This window comes from Bidens hawaiensis, unplaced genomic scaffold (assembly GCF_021521415.1).
Source record: "Bidens hawaiensis isolate Kalapana, Puna unplaced genomic scaffold, B.hawaiensis_p1.1 tig00021378_1, whole genome shotgun sequence".
NCBI classification, from domain to species: domain Eukaryota; kingdom Viridiplantae; phylum Streptophyta; class Magnoliopsida; order Asterales; family Asteraceae; genus Bidens; species Bidens hawaiensis.
This window is the reverse complement of record NW_027493320.1, coordinates 23,694-37,646: the sequence shown is the minus strand read 5'-3', so window position 1 is coordinate 37,646 and position 13,953 is coordinate 23,694. Positions and strand designations below refer to the sequence as shown.

General features: G+C 38.7%; 2 pseudogenes across 2 annotated transcripts; one reads left to right on the top strand and one right to left on the bottom strand.

Moving 5' to 3' along the window:
- Positions 1-382: 382 nt before the first annotated feature.
- On the bottom strand, positions 383-8,641 carry LOC143563401 (protein SIEVE ELEMENT OCCLUSION B-like; annotated as a pseudogene). The gene is made up of 7 exons (XR_013140662.1): positions 8,448-8,641; positions 4,451-4,573; positions 3,844-4,292; positions 3,248-3,360; positions 3,007-3,149; positions 2,441-2,923; positions 383-992 (listed from the first exon to the last, which is right to left on the bottom strand). The product of XR_013140662.1 is annotated as a protein SIEVE ELEMENT OCCLUSION B-like (transcript).
- A 2,014-nt stretch (positions 8,642-10,655) lies between these two features.
- Positions 10,656-13,480, top strand: LOC143563403 (28 kDa ribonucleoprotein, chloroplastic-like; annotated as a pseudogene). Its single transcript, XR_013140663.1, has 4 exons — positions 10,656-11,167; positions 12,355-12,456; positions 12,976-13,257; positions 13,350-13,480. The product of XR_013140663.1 is annotated as a 28 kDa ribonucleoprotein, chloroplastic-like (transcript).
- Positions 13,481-13,953: the final 473 nt, after the last annotated feature.

The following is a 13,953-nucleotide window of genomic DNA, read 5'->3' as shown; positions in this document are numbered from 1 at the left end:
TGGTCACATGAAGAATAATATGTGTGGCCAAAACATTCTGGAAGGATTTCAAACATGGTCAAAGACCTTTTAGCCACACATTTAAGCCGAAGTGTGGCAAATTGCCCAGACCACATGTGTGGCCTAAAGTCGATATTCACGTAGTGTGCTTGACATCGACTGTCCGCTTAATATAATAATTAATAATTAGTACTTGCACTTTCCACTGATTCCCTGTGGAGACGACCTTACTTACCCATAATAATTATAAGTATTTAAGCTTCATAAATACTTGTTTTTTATTAGAGCACGACATCTACATCAACCAGTCCTAATGCCAAAACAAGTAACAAAACATAAATTCAAACTCAACTGAAACGCAACGATCAAGCGATCATTCTCGTTAATCGGTACAACAACGAAACATAAAGAACTTCTCCATAGTCCGACCACATTTCAAACACACCGCCACATCAGGAATTTCACCACTAACCCCGGGAAGAATCATCCGAGTGAGGTGTTTGATTTTGCGCCAAGTAAGCGTTCAAAGCGGGGACAAACCCTTTCTCCTGTGCATCTCCTTCCCAATTACCATACTCGGCTAAACTCGAATACGCCAAGTCAGCATTTGCTCTTGCCATGTCACTTGAATCCTTACAAATCAATGCCCACCCTTTATCACCCTCATCAAAGCTCAACAGGGTCATAACTTCTTTCATAATTCGGTCGTTTTCGACACTTTTACCTTGATGAATCTTTGAGTGCAACATGCTTTTGAGTCGGGTCCAAAAGTACCACACGGATGTCGGGTAGGGCCATGTGTGGCTTAGTTTCTCTTCACTGATTGTTGTGCTTATTTTTCTTATTCTCTCTTTGGTTCCACTTTTTCCCACATAAACCATCTCTAATGCGATGCCCGAGGCTCTAGCGAGATCCGTTGCAATCTTCGTAAATTTTCGAATCCATTCTAGATCATCTCTTCCATATAAGCACATGTATTTTTCTTCATTAATCTAGCAATATACATATTGAGAATATCTAATTAGTATTAGGCTTGTAAACAAACCGTCCCTTTAAGTTTAACTGAACCAACGATCAAACACGAAGAACTAAACAAATAGGGATTTCTTGGCCGTTTTCATTCGTTAAGTAAATGAACATGTTTATGTTTGTTTATTCATTAACGGTACTATAAACGCGTGGTTCACGAACGAACATAAGTTACATAACTGAGCTAAAACCGATAAAAGTAATGTGAAAAACAACGTGTTGGGCCTTAAAAGTTATTAAACTAAACTAAGTTGTATTGGGCCAAAAATATTTGAATTATTTATTAACAAACATAAACGAATTTAAATAAACGAACGTTCACGAACATAAATGAATGAACGAGACACGTGTTAGGTGTTGTTTGTTTTTGAAGACAGAAACTGTCTGCAATCTGATTTCATGTCTGCAACTGAAGATGTGGTCTGGAGGTCTGCAATCTGAAAATATAATAGTGTTTGTTTTATATACTAGATGTTGTCTGCATTATCTGAATGTTAGTTACCTATCATATATATCACATTAGATAGAGGTCATTTAACGTCTGTTGACTGCTAAAATAATTGGTAGCGGTGTACGAACTATGGAAGTGGGTGGTGTTGTACGAACTATGAAAGTGGGTGGTGGTGTATGAACTATGAAAGTGGTTGGTGGTGGACGATTGTGGTAGGTGGTGAATGGTGGTGGTGGACGGTGGGTGGTGGTGATGGACAATTGTGGTGGGTGGTGGACGCCGGTAGTGGACGGTGATAGTGGCCGACAGTGGGTGGTGGTGGTGGGTGGTCGGTGGTTGTGGCCGACGGTGGGTGGTGGTGGTGATGGACGATGGTGGTGGTACCGTACGGTGGGTTGTGGTCGTGTATTGTGGTGGCGGACAATGGGTGGTGGCGGATGGTGGTGGCGGACGGTGGTGGTGGCAGATAGTGGGTGGTGGTAGCGGACGATGGTTGTTGCCGACGGTGGGTGGTGGTAGTGGTGGTGGGTGGTGGTGGCGGCGGACGATGGGTGGTGGTAGTGGCGCACGGTGGGTGGTGTTGGTGTGACATTGGGTGTTGGTAGGATGTTAAGAAGTGTGAAGATGGTGGATATTAGCTTATCTTTTAAGACATAAAAGCAGTTTTCAGATCTTTTTTTTTTATTTTAAACAAACTGTCTTAGAGGCTTTTGTCTGCGTTTGCAGATGTTTGAAGCAAAAACAAACACAACCTTAATGTTCGTTCGTTTAACTAACTAAACAAAATTTTTTGTTCATGTTTGTTCGTTTATTAAATAAACGAACTTCCTGCCGAAGGGTTCTCAAATATTGGCTCTACTAAACGTTTGGTTAGTTTGCATGCCAAATTAGTATAACTATTAAGTTAAAAGTTCATAACTAAACTTATGAAAATGCTACTAAGTAAAAGAAGTTACTTACCCAACGTAAAATATATCGATCAATGCTGTCAACCAAAAACTCGAGTGTCCAAGATTCTTCCTTCCATAATGCATCCTCTTTCATGCTAGTGAAAGGGTAAGCAAGATTTCCCCAAATCCAAACCATATGAAGCGCGTTTGCTGATGTCACTTTGCCTTGTGGATCCAATGGTACTAAAATCGGCTTTTTCTCAAAGTGCCACACGTTCTTGATGAACTTAATAACTGCTGGTTCTAGCAATGAGGGATGATGCAGCATATGCCACGTCATCATCGATTGAAGCTGCTCAAGCTTTTTTTGACTTAAATCATTCCACGCTGTCAAATTGTCCACAACCGGGACCCACACGACTTCATAGTTAAGATCCGGTTGGTTTCTTGAGTTTTTGTAGAATTGAGTGAGGACTAGTATCTCTTCATGAGAGATGTCAAGGTCTGATATCAGCAACAACACCGTCTTTCTCCTTAACACGTCCACGTTAACCTGTTTTAATCATTTGGTTAATTAATGAAAGTGTACTAAAGAATTATAAATATAAAAAAGGATCCAAAATGGCAAAATTTAACCCGTGTTTTTGTTGATCCGTCAAGAAGCGGATGAATGTCGTCTTTGGCACAAAACAAAGCCTTGAGAATCTTCAAGTTGTCTAAGTGAGACACATCAAAGATTCGTACAAGCAAGAGATAATATTCATCATGTTGTTTCTCCTCTGCAACAACATTAGTATGAATATTATTTATTTTTTTCGAGTAATCTAAGGATATCATCAAACCATAAACATTAAAACTACTAAAAGTAGTTAAATACCTACCTATATTTGCATGCAAAGAAGGAGTAGTCCTTTAAGATGTTCATGAATATTATGAACCTTATGAGCCAAACTCGAAAGTTCCCATGCCTCTGACGTAGCCGTGATATACCTGCGCCATTTAGCATACTAGACATTATATCTAGGGGAAGGTTCATGTGCATTTTAATCTTAACATGAGAACGTAGAAAATAATACCAATTTATGAAAAAATGAGAACGTAAAAAACAATATCAACTACAATACCATTCTATATAAACAATGATTTATAATAACAAAGAAAAAAACCTAAAAATTACAACAAAAGAGTCAAAATCAAGAACAAAATAATAACAGCAAATACCAACAAATACTTATAATAACAAAAGAAAAAATCTAATAATAACAACAAAATATAAATCAGCAAATACTTATAACGTCTCATAATAACAAATTAGCAAATATGAACAAAAAATAACAACACACACCTATAAAATTAAACCTAATAAAAACAGCAAATTGGTTCTCACTGTTTTCTTGTTAAAATAAAATGTATTTGATCATGTTTCATTATATTTAATGATTTCGACATAATAAAATAAAAATAAATACTTACTCATAATTCATGCCTAAAAGGCTTGTTAGTTGAGATGCACAAGCCACCATACTCTTGATGGACCAATAAACCGCAGTGGGAATATGAGTCAACGCGGTTGACTTTGGCGGCGTGTCATCTTGGAGATACTTATAAGGTAGATTCTTGAATGCAATGATACATTTGGTGACATCCAGCATAGCCTTAATGAGAGTATTAATCGTGTCAAATCTAGGTTTGAGTGATTTGTAACGTTCTATGATGTTTGGCAGTTGTTTGAGCAATGCAACCGATTTAGCAAGCGGATTGGTGGCAAATAGTTGAGCCACAAGACAAAATTCTCCGAAATTGACCGCGAATGTGCCTAACGAGATTACGACTTTAGCTTCCCATGTGTAGTTTGAAAGCATGTTGAGAATTGCTAGTGCTGATGCATGAGCATCTGATCCACCCGAGCATTTGCAAGAAAACTGCATGCGGTTAAAAATATTAATAATGCTTTGCAGGTTGTACTTTATGCGTTCATGCTTTACCTTCTTGTACCATATCAGGTTGTACATCAAAATTATTTAACAAATTATCTCAAAAGTTTCATTTTTAGTAAGTAGGTCAAAATGTACATACTAACCTCACACGCAATTTTATGGATCACACTAGCCAATCCGTCTGGTATACCATCAACATCTTCAAAGCTAGCGAAAACGGGCTTCCCTTCTCCGGTCAATGCATCAATAGGCGCGCTATGTGTGCCCTAAAACGACAAGTTAAGCATCTAAAAAATTAGAGTTCGTAAAATGGGCCGGTTTGAGTAATGCGTCAAAACCGATAATTTTATTAAATTTATTAATGCGTAATGTGTTAAATATGACTACAAAATGTATATGATTATTATAAAAATAACAATATAACTTTTTAAATGAACGAAATACACTATAGACGACTTTTGACCCGTTTGAGAAGTTCAACCCATTAGAAATAAAAACATTACCCAAACCGACCCATTTGAGCTTTGTGTTAAGTACGGTCATAAATATAAATTATGAACAATAAAATACACTTTGGGCAACTTTCAACCCGTTTGATCAATTAAATATGACTGACTGTTGTGCCCATTGAAGGTCTTGGGCAACGGATGTCGGCAGTTGAATACAGAGCCATCCTTAAATACCGGCTCATGATTCATATTTTCCCTCTAGGCGAATCATGCCCCATTTGTAAGAAAGCCTGTTTGGATAAATTTGGTGAGCATGCCCTCCACTGTAAGGAATTGCCGGGGTTCAAGTATCGTCACGACTGGGTTAGAGATGTCTTATGGGATGTGCTTAGGCGTGCCGGGATCTCAGCCAAAAAAGAGGCACCTGTTAACTTTCTGACTGATCCGAGAGAGGGAAGATCTACACTGCGTCATGCGGACGTTCTTGTGTTTGGCTGGGCAGGGGGTAAGCATGCGTGTGTCGACCTCACTGGGTGTCCCCATTGGTGGGGCTGAGAGAATGGCTTCGTTCCAAGACAGGCGGTTTTGAGGGCGGAATCTAGGAAGGTTGCTAAGCATGAGGCAGCGTGTTTGGAGAATCAGCACGTTGCCTTCGACACATTTGGATCCCTAGCTCCCGAGGCGGTTCGCTTTTTGGAGCGGGTGCAGAAGGTGGTCCACAGTGACTCGTAGAGCCCGAGGAACCAAGGATTGATATTTAGTAGAATAGGCTTTGCGATCCAAAAGGGGATAGCGGCGCAGCTTGTTGCTCGCTTGTAACATCCCGAAATTTCAAAGGTAATATTAATTATATTACTTATTAATAGATGGGAAGTTTACTCGGGTTATCAGGAAATAAATAAAAGAATAGGAGTTGGTAAGGGTCGGGCTAGTGTCGGGTAATGGAAGTGGGTTATGGACTTGGGTTAATTGAGATAGGTTAAATGAGAATGGGATTTCAGGGATATAAATACCCCCAAAATCCCAAAATATCTCATTTCTCACCAAACTCCCTAACACACACTCCTTACACCCTCAAAACACACACATTCTAATCGATCTAGATTCGAAGCCGAGACCCGAGATTTGTTGATAGATCTGAGTTGGTAAGGTAAGAACTAATCTAACAAAGCTATTATTACTGAAAATGGTTAGGATTGGATGGGTTAACCGGACCCGAAACCCAACTGCCCAAATCGGACCCCTAAAACGTCGATTTTAGGCCGATTTGATGGTTGGGGTTTGTAGGCGCCGATCATACGGTTCCGTGGGTACCAAAATCGAGTTATTTGGCTAAGAAACGAAGGAGTTATGGGCAAACAGATCTGCAGCGCGACAACTTCGCCTGCAAGATTAAGTTCGCCTGATGAACTTCGCCTTCAAGCGTAACTTCGCCTTCAAGCGTAACTTCGCCTACGGCCAAGTTCGCCTAAGGATAACTTCGCCTACGGCCAAGTTCGCCTAAGGATAACTTCGCCTGAAGCCAAGTTCGCCTAAGGTTTAACTTCGCCTGAAGCCAAGTTCGCCTAAGGTTTAACTTCGCCTACGGCCAAGTTCGCCTAAGGATAACTTCGCCTACGGCCAAGTTCGCCTAAGGATAACTTCGCCTGAAGCCAAGTTCGCCTAAGGTTTAACTTCGCCTGAAGCCAAGTTCGCCTAAGGTTTAACTTCGCCTGAAGCCAAGTTCGCCTAAGGTTTAACTTCGCCTGAAGCCAAGTTCGCCCGAGGTTTAACTTCGCCTGAAGTGAGGTTCGTTTAGAAAATAAATTAAAAACCTAATGGAAAATGTGTTAAGGCAGTTATCGAAAATAAAATTTTTCCAAGCTGACCTGGCAGCTTAACCCCAGCCAGGGGCTCTGCCCCTTGGACCCCGCTAGGGGCTGCCGCCCCTAGAACCCCGCTACCAGGGGCGCTGCCCCCGGACCCCCGTTCGTTGTGGGTCATATAAAGATAGAAACGCAACATAAGTAGTAGTAGCTAATTGATACGTGTAAATATTATACAGTTAGCCGTGCACAGCTCAAGAGGGGAATAACTATTAACGGAGAGCGTAACAGTATTCAGGTGAGTTTCTAGCCCCATTCCTTGTTATGTTTTCGGGGCTGTGTGCATACTCGATGTGTTGTTAATACATTTATCCTAAGTGATAAGTGTATGCCATATGTGATATATGTGATGGATATGAATGATTGCTTGTCGGTACGCGAACGATCTTCGGATATTGCGCGTACTGTCAGGTTAAAAATAAAGGTACGAATATTAAATATCGAAGATATATGAACATTACAAATGAATACTTGTCGGGGCGTGAACGATCTTCGGATATTGCACGTATCGACAAGGGGTATGGTTGTTAAATAAATGATGTAAAGAACGCCTAGAGTGTTCTTATGCTATAATGTAATTATTGTATATGTGAAGTATGTGTATACAGGTACACGAATGGTATGTGAGTTCTACGTTCGACATAGTAAGTTAGGATGGCAAATCCCTCTAGCTTTTGTCGGACATAGACTCGGCTGGTGATGGCGTAGTTAAGGACTGCGGGCCTTATACGTAATGTAGATGATAGACGTAAACGTAGATAGGGACGGTGGGCCTTATACGTGTTACAGATAATAGACGACAACGTAGTTAAGGACTGCGGACCTTATACGTATTATAGATAGGCATCAGCATAGGAAAGGACTGTGGACCTTATACGTGCTGTAGTTGTATTGTGGTAGCATAGGGGAGGACTGCGGACCTCGTACGTGCTATGGTTTAGGTTGCAACATAGGGGAGGACTGTGGACCTTGTACGTGTTGTGGATGTAGGATGGTATAGGGAAGGACTGCGGACCTTGCACGTACCATAAAGGGTGAACATAGGTAAGGACTGCGGACCTTGCACGTACCATAAAGGGTGAACATAGGTAAGGACTGCGGACCTTTGTACGTGTTCACGACCTTGAGTACAGGTATAGACGGTGAACTATGAACGTACTCTCGGTAGACTGAGGTTAGTGATTGTAGATATGTATGTATGTATGGTAGCAAGTATGTAAGTAGAACAGAAGGGTAACTAGTGAAGTATGGATATGTATCTACGGATATGTATGTGTGTGTATGTATTGTATGGCGTTCGATTAACTAGAACTCACTCAGCGTAGCTGACTTTTAGTATGCACGCAGGTGAGCTGATTACAGAGTTAGCATGAGGATGACACACGGCATGGATTGAACGGCTGGCATCTGAAGAAAGAAGTAAAGATGTTTTAAATATAAAGTTTTGTGTTATGGTATCAAAGAAAAGGTTTAACGTTTTGTAACAAATGATTGATGTTTTATATTCCGCGAAAAGTTTTAATAAACTCTGATTTGAAGAACTGTGTTTATGAGTAAATCCGACGCTAAAGTAGGGCTACCGGGTTCGGGGCCTTACATCGCTTACCCATTATCCAGATGTTGTTTGGTTTGTGTTAAATGAAAACGATCGGTTGTTAAATATGATTACAAAATGTTTATTATTACTACAACAATTTGGACAACTTTTGACCTGCGTGATTAGTTCTGCCCGTTAGGATAAACCACAACCCAAACCGACCCATTTATAATCAAACGGGTCAAAACTGCCACCTTTTATGAAAACATAAGTATAGAAATGCACATACATTAATGACACCATCAATACTTGCAGGAACGGCCCGCTGCAGCGTTTCTTCAATGACATTAAGAATGGGTTCCAAGAGAACCTCACGACCATCGGGTGAGTGGGTCCCAACAACCTGTTTCATTATTGCATTGTCATCAGACGAACTGAACATTCGTCGTTCCTTCTTAACCACTTGTTGCTGCATATTCGGGCTGCTGTCTTGTCCGTTTGGGCTCAAACCAAAAGGGTAAAGAAAGAAAGAAGGTAAGTTTGGTGTGGTTTTCTGATTACGCGATATGCAGACAATATATAGTACATGAAAAGATGGAGAATATCTTAAAGTTGATATTGGATCAAGTACCTTACTTGAAGGTATGTGCTAACTCTTAAAACTAAAGCTGTTTTTTATCTTTGGATAAGCATTTAGATCATGGTGGACCACTGCATATGTCTTAATATCTTAAGACATAGTGTGCTAAATTTGATTGTAAAAAAGTATATATGTACAATAATAGAAACTTGTATCTCACAAAATAATTTGAGGGTTTTATGCATTTTTGAATACATTTGGTGTTTCATTTTTGGTTAAATCTTTTAGCCTAATTATCATGTCTAGTTGCCATATAGCCAGCCAACACAGTTTAATAAGTCTTCATTTTCATATAACTTGTTAGTCTTGCAATCTTTAACTAATCTAGCCTGTCAAACCCGTTCGTTATGCCGGATCTGACTCAACAAATAGGAAGCACATGTGACCGCGTTATACCCCGAATAGAGGTGTACAAACCATGTTCTTTTTCCCTGAAAAATGTTCCGGTTTGGGTCAACTAAAGTCAATGTTGTGACTTTAGAAAAACCCGATTTGTGCACCTCTATGTGTGATTAGGGGTTATCTAATGTTGTGACTTTTGTTATAATAACGTAGCTTTTAGGATCACAAATAGCACGGGGCTATATATAAGAACAGAAAATAGACTTCGAACGAACCGAACGTTCAATAAGTCATTCGACGGGAAGATCGTGTATTTTCATTTATTTAAAAAACGGGCGAACATTAACAAAATATATTGTTCATTTTGTTAAATTAATGAGCAAGAACAAATGTTTCTTTGCTAATTTATGTTAATGAACATCCGTGTATGTTTCTTTGTTTAAAAATGACTCAAAAGCTTTTGGTTTTAAATTGTAGGTACAACTTGCACAATCGTTAAGTTGCTTGAGGAAGAACCACCACCAATAAAAATGGAAGATTGTGATTGACCATAATCGTATGCCATTTGAGAACCATAGTGAGACTAATGACATTTTTTTTTGCATTTTGAGATATTAGAGAACATTTTAAGTGTTGCTATTAAACTAACACGCCCAATACCTATATATACTAACAAATAAGGGTAGAAAGATAAGAAAACACCCAAAGCGCTCAAAACTTTATTCATAACGGTAAAAGCTGGTTTCAAACTAGTTTCTAATCGATTTTTTACGAGAACTAAACAAACATATCCCTAGCCACCTATCCGGATCTTTTTCTAACTGCTTTCCGTCAAATTCGACAAACTTGTTTGTATCAACTTCGTTTTCTTTTTGGTTGTGGGTTGGTTTCGAAAACCAGGGTTTTTCCATCTCTCTCTCAAACTAGAGGTGCACAAAAAACCCGAACCTGGAACAAGACCCGAAAAAAAAACCAGCAACAGAGTTTTTTTATACCCTGGTTTTTAATACAAGACCTTACACGTAGAATACGGATAGGGTATACATTTCATTACCAAAACCCGTACCCGGAACCGGACTCGATTTGTACCTGGTAATACCTCGATAATTGGGACCGAGTTTTTCCAATACCCGAAACCGGGTTTTTCAAATACCCGATCTATACCCGAAATTACCAGAAAAATACTCGAAAAATACTTAAAAAAAGTGAAATTATTTAAAAAACCCAATCTATACCTGAAAAATATCTGAGAAAAAGCCCCAAAAAACCCCCAAAATAGGTTTTTTTTTTTCAATACCCCGAAATATGGATTTATCTAAAAATCCGAAAATAGAGTTTTTTCAATACCCGAAAATAGGGTATTCAAATACCTTATTCTATATCTGGCCTGAACTCGATGCATAGGGTATTGTATTGTTTATAAAGACAATATCCAGACTCGAACTCGACCCAGGTATTGCCAATACTCAATTTTCCAATTCTTCTATCTGAAACCATTTCATATGGGCACACGAATAAAATATGTCAATAGCAAAGAAAGCCCATCTTCACCCATCATCAAATTCAAAACCATAAACCTTATCTTCCCTTAAAAACTTAAACCCATAACAATGGCTTCCATCATCTCCAACACCTGCTTACTCTCATCATCATCATCATCATCTCCAGCAACTTTCACCTTCAAAACCCACCACCACCAACCCACCAACCTCCACGTCACCACTTCCTTCAAACCCATTTCACTCCATAAAAAAACCATAATTTACCAAACTTTATAACCTTTGTTACGTCCAAAGATAACAACAACAGCTCATTGGTTCTAGAAACAGATGAACAAAAGTTAACGTGGGAAAATGAAATTATGGCTGTTGATAATGGTGTTTCTGAATGGGAAGGGATTCCGGTTTCCGCAGAAACGGAGGAGAATTATGAGCCGCCGGAAGTTCGCGGGTAACTTGCCGTATGATGTGGATAGTGAGCAGTTAGCTCAGTTGTTTCAACAAGCTGGTGTTGTTGAGGTTTCTAAGGTGTGTTATTAATTGCATTGTGTGTGTTGATTAACTAGGGGTGTGTTATTAATTACGCTCTAGTTGTGGTGCGCGCATATAATGTATTTATTATGTGGGCCCTCAGGTGGTCAAAAGTGAAATTGCACTAATTTTGACGTTATTTTACTATTTTCGTGAAAATAACGTTAAAAGTGGCGGAAAGTAATCAGGCATCATGTGGTGGCGTTAATGGCCGAAAGACAAAGGTACATGCACCAATCAGCCGGTGTCCGGACAGTTGAGTGTTATGTGTCTTATGCCCAATGCTTGATGCAAAACTACTATCGAGCCGGGGGTCTCACCGGAAGCAGCCTCTCTATTTCTAAAGGGTAGAGGTAACCATAGCTTTACTATTGGTGGGATGAACTGAGTACGATGATGATGACGGGCCGTTTGAGCTCGGTTTTGCAGTTATATAGAAGTTCAAATGAGTTAAAAGTTAGAACTTAAAAATACATGAGGCTTGTTAATCTTGACGAGACTAAACGATCTCAAACTCGATGATAATTAAATGGGCTTTATTTCATAGCCAAATAGCAACTACCCTGTATTTTTTTTTTATATTTTTTTTATTGTTTTATTTATTTATTTATTTAGCCTTTTTTTGCATTGTGTGTGTATTGATTAATTAGTGGTGTAAACAAGCCCAAGCTAGACAAGGTTCAAACCCTGCTCATTTTGATTTAGTAGAGAAAGTCTCATTTCGAGTTTTTTTTTTTTTTCTAAAGCTCGAGCTCATATTAGGCTCGACTATTTTATTATTTATTAATTTGTAAATATTTTCAATTACTTTTCTTTTAATTTTGAGAGAACCCTTAAACAGCGACGAACCTAAGCTAGGCTTGAGCTCGTGTGTGATACATTTAACGAGCCAAAGCAGTGTGTAATTAAATACATAGAACAGTAGTCCATATAAGTTAAAACTTAAAAATGCTCGAGCTCGACAAGCCTAAACGATCTTTAGTTCTTTATATACAAGGCTCGAGCTCAATAACTAAATGAGCTTTATACGAGGCTTGGGTTGAGCTCAATAAGGCTCAGATCATTTTGAGCTTTTTATCGATCCAATTCTGAGTAGCGCGTGAGGGGATCGGCTTGTTTACACCCCTAGTTGATTCTGGGGAGTTTTGATACAATTGAAAGTACAGTTTTGTGTGTTGAATTAGGTTATCTACAATAGAGAGACTGATCAAAGCAGGGGGTTTGGGTTTGTGACTATGAGTACAGTTGAAGAAGCAGACAAGACTGTTGAAATGCTCCACCATTACGTAAGTCATCAAACCATAACCGAATTAACCGAATTAGTAGAGAACCGATTAGTCGGTAATACATTTTTATTTTTTAAGATAGCTGTATCATATATGTGTATAAGTAACTGCATTAACCGAATCAAACCGACAACTTTAATATTTTTTATTAATAATATGTGTATATCTTGAAAATTATTATTATAACCTTTTATTAATAATGTGTTGTAGAATTCGCTAGGCACTAGTCGGCCAGTGGGGTACCAACTAGCACTTAACATGGATTTTTGGATTCGATTTTTATATGTAATTTTTCAAAATCGTATGTATATACACACAACACACATATATACAATATTTCAAACTTATTAATCGGATTGGATTAGTAACTACAATTTTCAAATACTTCAAAGATTTTGACCGGAATATGACAGATTTTAACTGAAGTTGACCCATTTTGACCGACTACCAATTATTGGGTCCGATTAGCTAAAATTGCATCAGTCACTCACCAATAATGACGTGTTGTAATTGAAACAGGAACTAGGAGGAAGGTATTTAACTGTAAACAACGCTGCACTGAAGGGATCAAGGCCCGAACGCACGACTCAGATAAGCGGGTTCTCATACCGAGCTTATGTTGGTAATTTGCCATGGGATGCTGATGACGTTCGGCTCGAGCAAATTTTTAGTGAATATGGGAAAGTTGTGAATGCACGAGTTGTTTATGATCGCGAAAGTGGTCGATCACGAGGCTTTGGTTTTGTGACCATGTCGTCTGAAAGCGAACTTAATGACGCTATTGAAAACCTTGATGGACAGGTTTATTTAATCTTATATTAAATTTTTAAAAATTTAATGAGTTTATTGCTTGAAGGCTGAGATAGTTGTATGATCGTTTGTGTATGTTATAGAGCTTTGGCGGGAGAGCGATTAGAGTAAACGTAGCAGAGGAAAAACCACGACGCTTTTGATTTGATTCTTTGAGGACCTTCAATGGTGGCTTGGTTCTAAACTGGTAGTTATATTTGTGTACTCTTTTTTTAGGAAGTTAACTTATTTACTAGTTGTATGATTATTTGCACATGATGCCTTTTTGATATGAGGTATAAAAGTGATCTCCTTTATTATATGCAACAATTGTGATGTTGTTAAATACGACATGAAAGTAGTCAGGTTTTGAGTTAACAGGTCGCATCTGCTGCACCCTATGTTACACAATTTTTACAAAGCACATCAAATTGAGTTAACATCAATTTGATTAGAACAAATCAGCCTGTTTTAAGGTTTTCTTTTAGATAAATCATAAAAGAGTTGAACACAAATAAGTATATGGATCGCATTGAGATTCTTTAATTCAACTTGACACGATTAACACCCAATAGCGTCTAGCTGTGAACAAGTATAACAAGCTACATATAAACCACCGTCTTTTAAGTCAACTTTGGAAAACTAATAATGTTAGAGCATCTTGATCTACAACAAACTCAACATTAACCCTTGATCTAACATATCGGC